Here is a 10864-nt window from a genome sequence, read left to right as displayed (position 1 = left end):
ATAGTAACAGCTACAATTTTCGATGACTTATTTTAATAGACTTAGCCTTTTTCAGCAATGCAAGGACCTAAAATAATTCAAAAGGACTCATGATGGAAAATACCATCCACATCCAGAGAAAGAACTATGGAGTCAGAATGCAGAGCAAAGTGGACTATTTTCTTTTTTTGTTTTGTTCTGTTTTGTTTTGTTTTGTTTTCTTCCTCATGGTTTCTCCAATTCATTATAATTCTTTTATACAACATGACTAATTTGAAAATATGTTTAATAGGAATATATATGTAGAGCCTATATCAGATTGCATGCCATCTTGGGGAGGGAAAGGGGAGGGAGGGGGAAAAAGTTTGAAACTTATGGAAGTGAATGTTGAAATCCAAAAATAAATAAATTAAAATTTTAAAATATTTCACGGCATCTAGGATAAATATAAGCTCTCACCCTGACATTTAGAGCTCTACATAATCTGACTCTTACCAATCTTTCCAGACCTACTTCATGCTACTATTTTCAGTTGTTTTTCAGTCATGTTCAACTCTTTGCAGCCCCATTTGGAGTTTTCTTGGCAACGATACTGGATGGTTTGTCATTTCCTTTTCCAGCTCATTTTACAGATGAGGAAATGGAGGCAAACAGGATTAAGTCAAACTCTTCGTGACCCCATTTGGGGTTTTCTTGGCAAAGATACTAAAGTGGTTTGCCATTTCCTTCTCCAGCTCATTTTACAGATGAGAATCTGAGGCAAACAGGATGAAGTGACTTGCCCAGGGTCACCTGGCTAGTAAGTGTCTGAGGCCAGGTTTGCACTTAGGTTTTCCTTACTCCATACCCAGGCTCTATCCACTGTGCCACTCTTCTCTGCCACAACTTCTCTTACAATTATGTTCCATTTGATCCTCACAGAGGCCACCCTATACGAATGGATGGATTTTTAAAAATTTTGTCCCCTTAGAACTCCATGCTCAAATCCATCAATTGCCTTTTAGTATATTTAGGGTTCTTCCTAACATGTGTGTCATGCCCTAAAGTCTGCCTCCTAAATCAGAGAGGCTACAGGGGATGTGTAGCCTGGGAGAAGAGAAGGCTCAGGTGGGGACATGGCTGTTGCCTTCAGATTGTTGAAGGACTGTCAAATGGAAGAGAGATTCATGTTCTTCTGCTTGGCCCCCAAAGGGAAGAACAAGGAATATAGGATGAGCTACAGAGGCAGATTTGGGTCTGGTGTGGGTGCAAACCTTTCTAACCAGTAGAGTTCCATACTAATAGGAAGGGCTGCCTCAGGAGATAGAGGGCTCCCCTTCCCTGGAGGGTTTGGAGCGAAGGCTGAATGAAGTAAGAGAGGGAATTCTTGATTAGATCTAGGTTAGACTAGTTGACCTTTGAGGTTCTGAGACTCTTCTGGGTTTGGAGTCATAGAAAGTGGAGAAAAATAATGCATGGAGAATCTGGAGGGTTATAGAGACAGTGACCATTAGGTGGCGCCATAGTTCATAAAGAGCCAGGCCTTAGAGTCAGGAAGACTCATCTTTCCGAGTTCAAATGTGGCCTCAGACACTAATTAACAAAGTGATCCTGGACAAGTCACTTAACCCTGCTTGCTTCAGTTTCCTCATTTGTAAATGGCAAACCCCTCCAGTATCTTTGCCAAGAAAATCCAAATGGGGTCACGAAGAATTGGACACAACTGAAAAATGATTCAACAACAAATATAAGCAGAGGAAATACAATAGGAATGGGAAATACCATCGGTGGCATAGAACATTAGCCATTAAATTTGGGAGACCTGAGTTCAAATTTGGTCTTTCTAGCTGTGTGACCCTGGACAAGTCACTTAACATCTATCTGCCTCAATTTCCTCATCTATAAAATGGAAGTCATAATCTAAGTGTGTTTGTGTGTGTGTGTGTGTGTGTGTGTGTATGTAAAACCAACCTTTTCTTGCAGTAGCCTTGTTAATTGTACAAAATCATATTCTATTTTGCCATTTGCCTCCCAAGTTGGTTGTGAGCATCAAATGAGATAATATTTGTAAGGTGCATTGTAAACCTTAAAGAGCTATATAAATGCTAGCTATTATTACATCATTATTATTTCCATAGCTCAAAATATTCTAATACGAGGAGACAACAAATCACATTTCCTACTCAGATTATTTTATTAATTAGAAAGTTTATGTGAGATATGTCTAAAGTCAAAGAGGAAACTGACCTTAGAAATAAGGAATCTTGTGTGTGTGTGAGTGTGTGGAGTCCTGGAAAAAAAAGAATAAAAATGTAGTTAAATGCTTCTAACTCACCAGTTTTTTTTTGTTTTTTTTTAATGACTGAACAAATTCTAAGCATGAAAGGGGCTAGTGTCAACAGAAATTGCCAAACTAATATGTCCCTAGAGCACCACCTTGTGAGCAACTGCTAGATCACAGGAGAGCCTGTTGAGGTCTCATTTTTTCCTGAACAGCATTTCTTGATAGAAATGGATTCTTTTCCTCTTCTGGGGAGGGGGAAGTGAGAGGAGGGAGGAGAGAGGGAACAGCCACAATCAGAGCTGTAAATGCTATTTTTTTTAATGCCCAAGACAAATTCATTGAAACATAATCAGGGACTCTGAGGGCAAGCAATATGGAAAGTGCCTTCCAATATACTTTCTAAGACAGATTGAGTTGGAAGGGGAGATGGAAATGTTGGAATCCAACAAAGCCAAAATGATGGAACTAATCTATGGCACAGTATGGCATCTTGGAGGAAGAAATGTGTACTATTTGCTGGAAGCTTCCAATTTTAATTTATTGTTGCTAGCAAGGTGCCAGACACATAGTAGGTGCTTAATAAATATTTACTGGTTGATCGATTGATTGGTGCCCTGGGGAAAAGTCCATGTCACCTTATACTAGTTACAGCTCTGACCACAATCAAATGTAGATTTGTCAGAATTGAAATTGACTTCCCATGCATTGGCCTTGAATAGAATGTGAGTATTTGCTAACTGTTTATGGAACCCAAGTTTCCAAAAGGTTGTTTTTTTGTTTTTTTGTTGTTTGTTTTTATGCACAATGCCATTTAAGTGTGATTCCAAACTTGTAGGGAGACTAATGACCTCCTTTGTTCCTTCCTGAGGTAGGGGAGTTGGTACAAGAGCTTTGGAGGTAAGAGACATTCTCCATTTCTTCTCCAAGACAGAGACACTTCAGTTCTAGAGTTTCTTCAGAGAGACTCATGGAGAGACTTTGGAAGGCAAAGGTGGTTGAGAGGAGCCTGATACATGTCCTTAGATTTCCATCTTGCCTCCATAGAGACTCTGGGAAATTTCCCCTTGGATGAGATAAAAGTCTCTTTTTCCAAGCAAAAATGACAAATGTCTCTTCTCAACAAACTCTTGCATCCACTCTGGCCCTCACAGAGGCAAATCATCGTTCTCCTTGCCAATTCAAAGTCACACCTAAGTAGTAGCATGTTTGAAACCCAAGCTACATTCAAATGTGCAAGGAGACTCTGAAGAAGACCCTCATGATCTCTCTGTGGACCAGAGAGCCTCATTGGAGAAACAGTTCTAACCATCCTGGCCCAGGAGGCAGTGTGGAGACATATAGTAAGGGGGCACCTCTCAGAGGCAAGAATTTTAAAAAGAAGGAAATATATAGCAGAGGAGAAAATAGCCATTCTCTGCACTATGGAAGCCACATCCTACAGAGTTTGAGACATCAAGGATTTAGCTTTGACTTTTTTTTTTGCCTTTTGGAGGGCAATTGGGGTTAAGTAACTTGCCCAAGGTTACACTGCTAGTTTTTTTGTGTTAAGTGTCTGAGGCCAGAACCGAACTCAGGTCCTCCTGGCTCCAGGGCCAGCGCTTTACTCACTGCACCACATAGACGCCCCTAGTTTTGACTTTTAATCATGGAGGTAGCAGCCATAAGCCAGATGTAAGTTTTGTCTAGTATCTAGCTTGGGACTCGATGTAGCCATGTCCTTTTAGATCCTGGGCGGATTTCATCCCATCCATACCAAGAGCAGGCAGCCAATTCTAGCCCAGCAATCCATAAGATAAACAGCAGTTACAATCCTGAAGTAGAGGTAGGACAGCTTTATATACCATATAAATAGGTGGGTAAGTCTTACACTCTGTTGGCTCCAAGATAGTGCTGGGGAGTCATGGAAGAAGTTAGTTTGGGTGATTGTACTGAATATACATTTAACTATTTGTCTTGATATATTGTTATTTTGTTGTTATAACAATATATTGTTATTATATTGATATATGTGTTAGTTAAAAATGAATTAATATTGATGTCAGTTAGCTCAGAATTTCAATCAATCAATAAACATTTATTTTGTCCCTACTATGTTCCAGGGCACTATGCTAAGCACTGGGGATACAAAAAGAGTCAAAAGACAGTCCCTGCCTTCAAGGAGCTCACAATGTAATGAGGGAGAGAAGAGGGAAATAAATATATACAAAGCAAGCTATACACAGGATTAATGGGAAATAATTAACTGAGGGAAGGCACTGGAACTAAGAGGGGTTGAGGAAGACTTCCAGTAAAAGAGAATTTTAGTTGGAACTTAAAGGAAGCCAGGATGGTCAGTAGGTAGAGCAAAAGAGGGAGAGCATTCCAGGTATGGGGGGGGGGGGTCAGTCAGAGAGAATGTCCAGTGCTGAGAGTGTGCGTGTGCGTGTGTGTTTTGTTTCTAGGAGCAGGCCAGGTAGGAATCAGAGAGCAAGGTACTAGAAAGGTAAAAGGAGATGGAGGCAATAGGTAAACACTGGAGTTTTTTGAATAAGGGAGTGAAATGGCCTGATCCAAGCTTTAAGAAAATCACTTTGATTGCTGAATGGACAATGGATTCCAGTGGGATGAGACCTGAAGCAGGCGGACCCACCAGTAGACTATTGCAGTAGTCCAGGTGCAAGATGATGAGGGCCCGCAGTGCTAGAGGAGAAAAGGAGGCATATTTGAGAGATGGGAGATAAAATCAGTTTCCCTCGGTATCTCTTCTCTCCCAGAGAGCCTTTCTATATAACAAATAATCCAATAAAAAAGAGGGAAAAAATCAGTACAATTGATCGATACATCAAGAAAGTCTGAAAATATGTGCAATGCACCAAACTTGTGCACCTCCTACCTCTGTAAAGGGGTAGGGCGTCTTCTCATCTCTTTTCTTTGGGGTCATGCTTGCTCTTGGTGACTTTGTAACATATACTTTTGATTGTTTTGTGGTTGTTCTTTCCACTCACATTGTTGTAGTCATTGTGTAGATTGTTTTCTTGGCTCTGCTTATTTCACCCAGCATCAGTCCATGTGGCTCTTTCTAGCCTTCTCTATTTTCATCACACTCATCTTTTCTTTTCTTCTTTTTTTTTTTGGAGGGAAGTTGGGGTTAAGTGACTTGCCCAAGGTCACACGGCTAGTTTGTGTGTGTGTGTGTGTGTTGTGTCTGAGGCTGGATTTGAACTCAGGTCCACCTGACTCCAGGGTCGGTGCTCTATTCACTGTGCCACCTAGCCACCCCCCCATCTTTTCTTATATCACAGTCATATTCTATTCCATCCATGTACCACAATATGTTTAGCCATTCTCCAATCTATGGGCATCTACTTTGTTTCCAATTCTTTGCTATCACAAAAAGTGCCAATATAAACATTTTGGTATATATGGGAATTTTCTTCTCACCAACGGACTCCTTATCAATGGCCTGTCAATCATACTCCTTATGGAATATAAGCCTAGAACTGGCATCTCTAGGTCAAAGGTAGGATAAATCCAAATTGCTTTCCAAAATGGTTGTTCTGATTTACTGATTTACTCTACCCACAATGCCCTTGGGGTGCCTATATTTCCATGATCCCCTCCAACATTGATTATTCCCATCTTTTGTCAATTTTGCCAATTTTCAGGGTGGGAGGTAAAACCTCAGGGCTGCTTCTATTGACATTTCTTTTATTATTAGTTATTTGGAACATTCTTTCATAAGCTATAATTTACAATTCTTCTTTTGAGAACTGTTTGTTCAAAACTTTTGACCACTTATGTATTGAAGAATAGTTCTTGTGTGTATGTTAACATATACACATACATATATATTTTATGCTAATTGTTTATTATCTTGGATACCAAACCCTTATGAGAGAAATCTGATACAAAGATTTTTTCCTCATTCAACTATTTCCCTTATTGCATACATTAACTTTATTTGTGCAGAAACTTTTCAGTTTCCTGTAATCAAAGTTACCTGTTTTATCTTTTGTAATTGTCTCTATACCTTGCTTGGTTAAGAAAACATTTCTGATCTGTTTCTCTTCCAGGGACTGCACCTTCTTTGGACAGTTCCTCCATTAAATGAGTATATAGATATATAGTATGTATGTGTGTGTATGTGTGTATATATATAGTATATACATGTGTGTATATATATAGTATATGTGTGTATATATGTATATACAGAGAGATATATATCTTTATATAGAGAGATATAGTTATATATAAAGTTTTATATATATCTAGATTGTTTTTTAGTCATTTTCATTCATGTCCAACTCTTCATGTTTCCGTTTGGGGTTTTCTTGGCAAAGATACTGAAATAGTTTGCCATTTCCTTCTCCAGCTCATTTGACAGATAAGGAACTGAGGTAAACAGGATAAAGTGACTTGCCCAGGGTCACACAGCCAGTAAGTATCTGAGGCCAGATTTGAACTCAAGAAGATGAATTTTCCTGACTCTAGGCCCAGCATTCTATTCACTGTGCCCATATATGTAGATATATCTATATCTATCTAAAGTTAGATATAGATATATATTTTTGACATGGCCAGTATAGGACTTTGTTTTGCCTGACTATACATATTTGTTACAAAGGTTTTCTTTTTTCGTTTGAAGAGAAAAGAAAAAGAAACACTTGTTTATCTTTTTTTTAATTAAAATATGGGGCAGCTAGGTGGTGCAGTGAGTAAAGCGCCAGCCCCAGAGTCAGGAGGATCCGAGTTCGGGTCCGGCCTCAGATACTTAACACCCACAAAAAAAAACCAAACCCAAAAAACTAGCCGTGTAATCTTGGGCGAGTTACTTAACCCCAATTGCCTGCCAAAAACAAATTAAAATATAATGGATCAATGTTATAGCTGGATAATTGTGTCCAATAGTTCTGTCCACAGTGGTTCTTCTTTGTTGAATTCTTAAGGGTATTTGGGAGTTCATATTTGTAGTTAAGCAATATGTTATTCATTCATTTATAAAGGATGGAAAGCTTCTGGGTATAAATTCAGCCTCCCAATTGTGTCTTTGTAGGCATCTTGTGCCATCAGTTGTTTCAGTCATCTGAATCTTCTTGCCCCCTTTTGGATTTTGCCTGGCAAAGATCCAGCAGTGGTTTGTCATTTGCATCTCCAGTTCATTTTACAGATGAGGAAACTGAGGCAAAATAGGGTTAAGCGACTTGCTCAGGGTCACACAATTAGTAAGTGTCTGAGGCCAGATTAAGCATCTGGTAGATGTTAAATTTTATAAAATCAACATCTATCAATAATATCAGTTTCCTTAAGGATAAACTTTCTGTAATTTCTGATGACCGTGACCTGATCTTGAATCACTATCTTAAACTCCTCTATCTCTATAAATAAATCCATGTAACACTTCTTGGACAAATATTTTTGGTCAAGTTCATGTGTAGGTCTCCAGGGGAAAGGAAAAGAATTTTATTCCATTCTTGGATCTTAGCTGTTTCATAGGCTCAGTGAAGAGCTAAACCACTTTTGGTTGCACCTAACAAATCCAGCAGTACCTATCTGTAGTCTGTCTTCACTATTGCTTTGTGAAGCCAGTTCAGATTATTCCAAAAGCATTCCTGTAAATTTTTAACATTTATCATGTACTCTCACAACATTGGGCAACTAGGTGGTGCTGCAATGGGTAGACTGCTGGCCTGGAGTCAGGAAGGCATCTTCCTGAGTTCAAATTTAGCCTCAGACACTTACTAGCTGTGTGACCCTGGGCAAGTCACTTAAACCCATTTGCTTCAGTTCCTCATCTGTAAAATGAGTCAAAGAAGGAAACAGCAAACCAGTCTAGTATCTTTGCCAAGAAAACCCCCAAAAATTACCCAACAACAAACTCAGAACATCTATCAATATGTGTCTTTCTTTTTTATAAGGAAGTGTTCTTCTGCCTTGGGGTGATGAGCACTATGTTTTATCAACATTTTATGGGTTCTTCTAAATCTGTCATCATCCATTTTATTATGCTGTTTTTTTGCCATTTTATTATTATTATTAAACTGTTATTACAAAAGTGTCAATTACTTTAAATGTATTCTTCCCATTAAACTTTGACTTCAGGGTGGTGGTCCAGCTTTTAATATGCTCAGTTCAGTTTTCTCTTGATAGTCTTATGCTCTATTGGTCTTTCTGAGAGAAGAGACAGTATTTGTAAATGTCACCTTCACCCAGTTGTACCATTTGGCTTCCACATTCAAGTCCAAAGCCTTCAGTCCCAATTCTTCTTGGTGCCATTGAAAAATTTATAACCATGGAATCGAAATGATGTTTTCATATCATTGGAGAAAGCTTCCATGAGACAAGATAATGGTTCTTCCAGTGGAGACATGTAAGACACGGGAGACAGCTCTTCATCCATGTAAAATCAAGTGGTTAATACAATGTTTTTGTACAACTCCCTTTTTGGCTTGAAAGCTATAATCAGTTCTGTTTAAGAGTAATGATAATACAACATGACTAATATGGAAATATGTTTTGCATGATTATATATGTATAAACTCTATCAAATTGCTTGCCTTCCAATGATAATGAGTTTGGTTCCAGGCAGAACCAGAATGGACCTAAACTGTCTCCTTGGAAGATGCTTTGATTTATGTTAATTGTTCTTCACATCATCATTGTAGCTAGTATTTATATGGTACTTACTATGTCACTGATCCTTACAACAATACTATTATTATCACCATTTTAGAGTTGAAACTGAGGCAAACAGAAGTTAAGTGACTTTCTTAAGTTCAGTAAGTGTCTGAAACTGAATTTGAATGCAGTTCTTCCTAACTCCAGGCCCAGATATCTAGCTGCCTTATTGTATTGATATCATGTCTTAAATAAAGAACAGTTTTCCATGTGAACATCAACTATTCAAGCATTTTCACTATGCTTAGAGCTTATATATTTGCAGTGCATGACTAAGACATGAGTGCAGGATTGAATCAAAAGCTTTGGGGTAATGAATTAAGATAGTGTAAATGTTATGGTACTTTTCAGTGCCTTGTTAAATTATCCTTGTCAGTAATGACCTAGTTCTTACCACCACCCAACTCTTCTCACCCCAGACTTTTTTAATACATGCTTTTTGTTTCTCAGTCAATATGTAATTTTCTTCCATGGTTTGTGTGTATGTGTGTATATATAGAGATGCATAGATATATAATTTGAGCAATACAAACTGTATTTTCTATACAGCATACAAAATGTAATTGGCTTATTTTTGGAGGGGACATGTATTATGTGGTATCTTTGGGTAAACAATTATTATTATTTTTTGTCCTTTGTTTTTTAAGACAACCAATGGCATCACAGGGTGATGTCTTGACTTGTAGGTAAGTTGAATTTAAAGGAGACAAAGTTGTACAAAGTCATTAGTCTCACTCTCTCTTCCCAAGTCATCAAAGTCCAGTAGCAGGACAAAAATCAAGATCAGCAATGGCCTGGGATACAGCGGATGACCTTGGTGTCTTAGATGCCTGACCAAACTCTGAGTACTCCACAGCATAATAAATATGTCACAATTTATGCTAAGAAAGATGAGATCAAAAAAGGGTATATGGGTGTATGAATACATATGGGAGTGTGTGTATATATGTATACAGGTATACATAGACAGAGGGCACAGGACCAGTTGAATAGGAAAGGATGATACTTAAAAAGGGAAATTGAGAGGTGAGAGAGGAATATAATGAGAGGAGATAAGGAGAGACAGAATGGGGTAAACTATCTCATATAGAAGAGGCAAGGGAAAACTGTTAGAATGAAGGGAAAGAACAGGAAGACAAAAGAGAATGGGTCAGCCTTACTCTCATTGAATTTGGCTTAGGGAGAGAATGACATATACACTAAATAGGGTATTAGGAGAGTAGGGGGGAAGGGGATGAGAGGGGTGATGATGGAGGGGAGGGCAGGCTGGGGGGGAGGGAAGTTGGAAGCACACACTTTTGAAAAGGGATGGGATCAAAGTAGAGAATAGAACAAGTGGAGGGCAGGATAGGATGGAGGGAAATATAGTCAATCTTTCACAATATCCACTAGGGAAATGTTTTGTGTAGCTACACTTGCACAACCTATATTGAATTGCTTATCTTCCCTGTAAGAGTGGAGGACAAGGGAGGAAGGGAAAGAATCTAGAATTCAGTTTTAAAATCAAGTGTTTAAAAATTATTATTATTATTATTATTTTACATGCAACTGGGAAACAAGATATATAGGCACTGGGGTACAGAGATCCATCTTGCCCTACTGGAAAGTCGGAGGGGAGATGGGGGAGAATATAGGAGAGAGCAGATTGGGGGAGGGGGTATAGAGTGGGATTGTTGTTTTGGGATTGTGGGTAGGGGAAAGATAGAAAATTTGTAACTCAAAATCTTGTGGAAATGAATGATGTAAAATAAAAATAAACATAAAATTTAATTTTTAAAAAAAGAAGAAAGAATTGGAAATGATGTAGAAGCCCATCGACCAGGTAATAGCCAGGACTGTGCTGGAGCCAGCTCATACCCTCACTAGATGTGATAGTTGAAATTCAGTGTGAACAACTCAGAAACTGGCAGATGTTACAAATCAGAGTTTGATTTATTGTTTTGTTGGTTGTTTATATCAGGGCTTCTT

Source organism: Petaurus breviceps, unplaced genomic scaffold (genome assembly GCF_028583685.1).
Source record: "Petaurus breviceps papuanus isolate PSGF00001 unplaced genomic scaffold, PetGlider_PUasm1.0 91041, whole genome shotgun sequence".
Lineage (NCBI taxonomy): Eukaryota > Metazoa > Chordata > Mammalia > Diprotodontia > Petauridae > Petaurus > Petaurus breviceps.
This window is presented reverse-complemented; position numbering follows the sequence as displayed.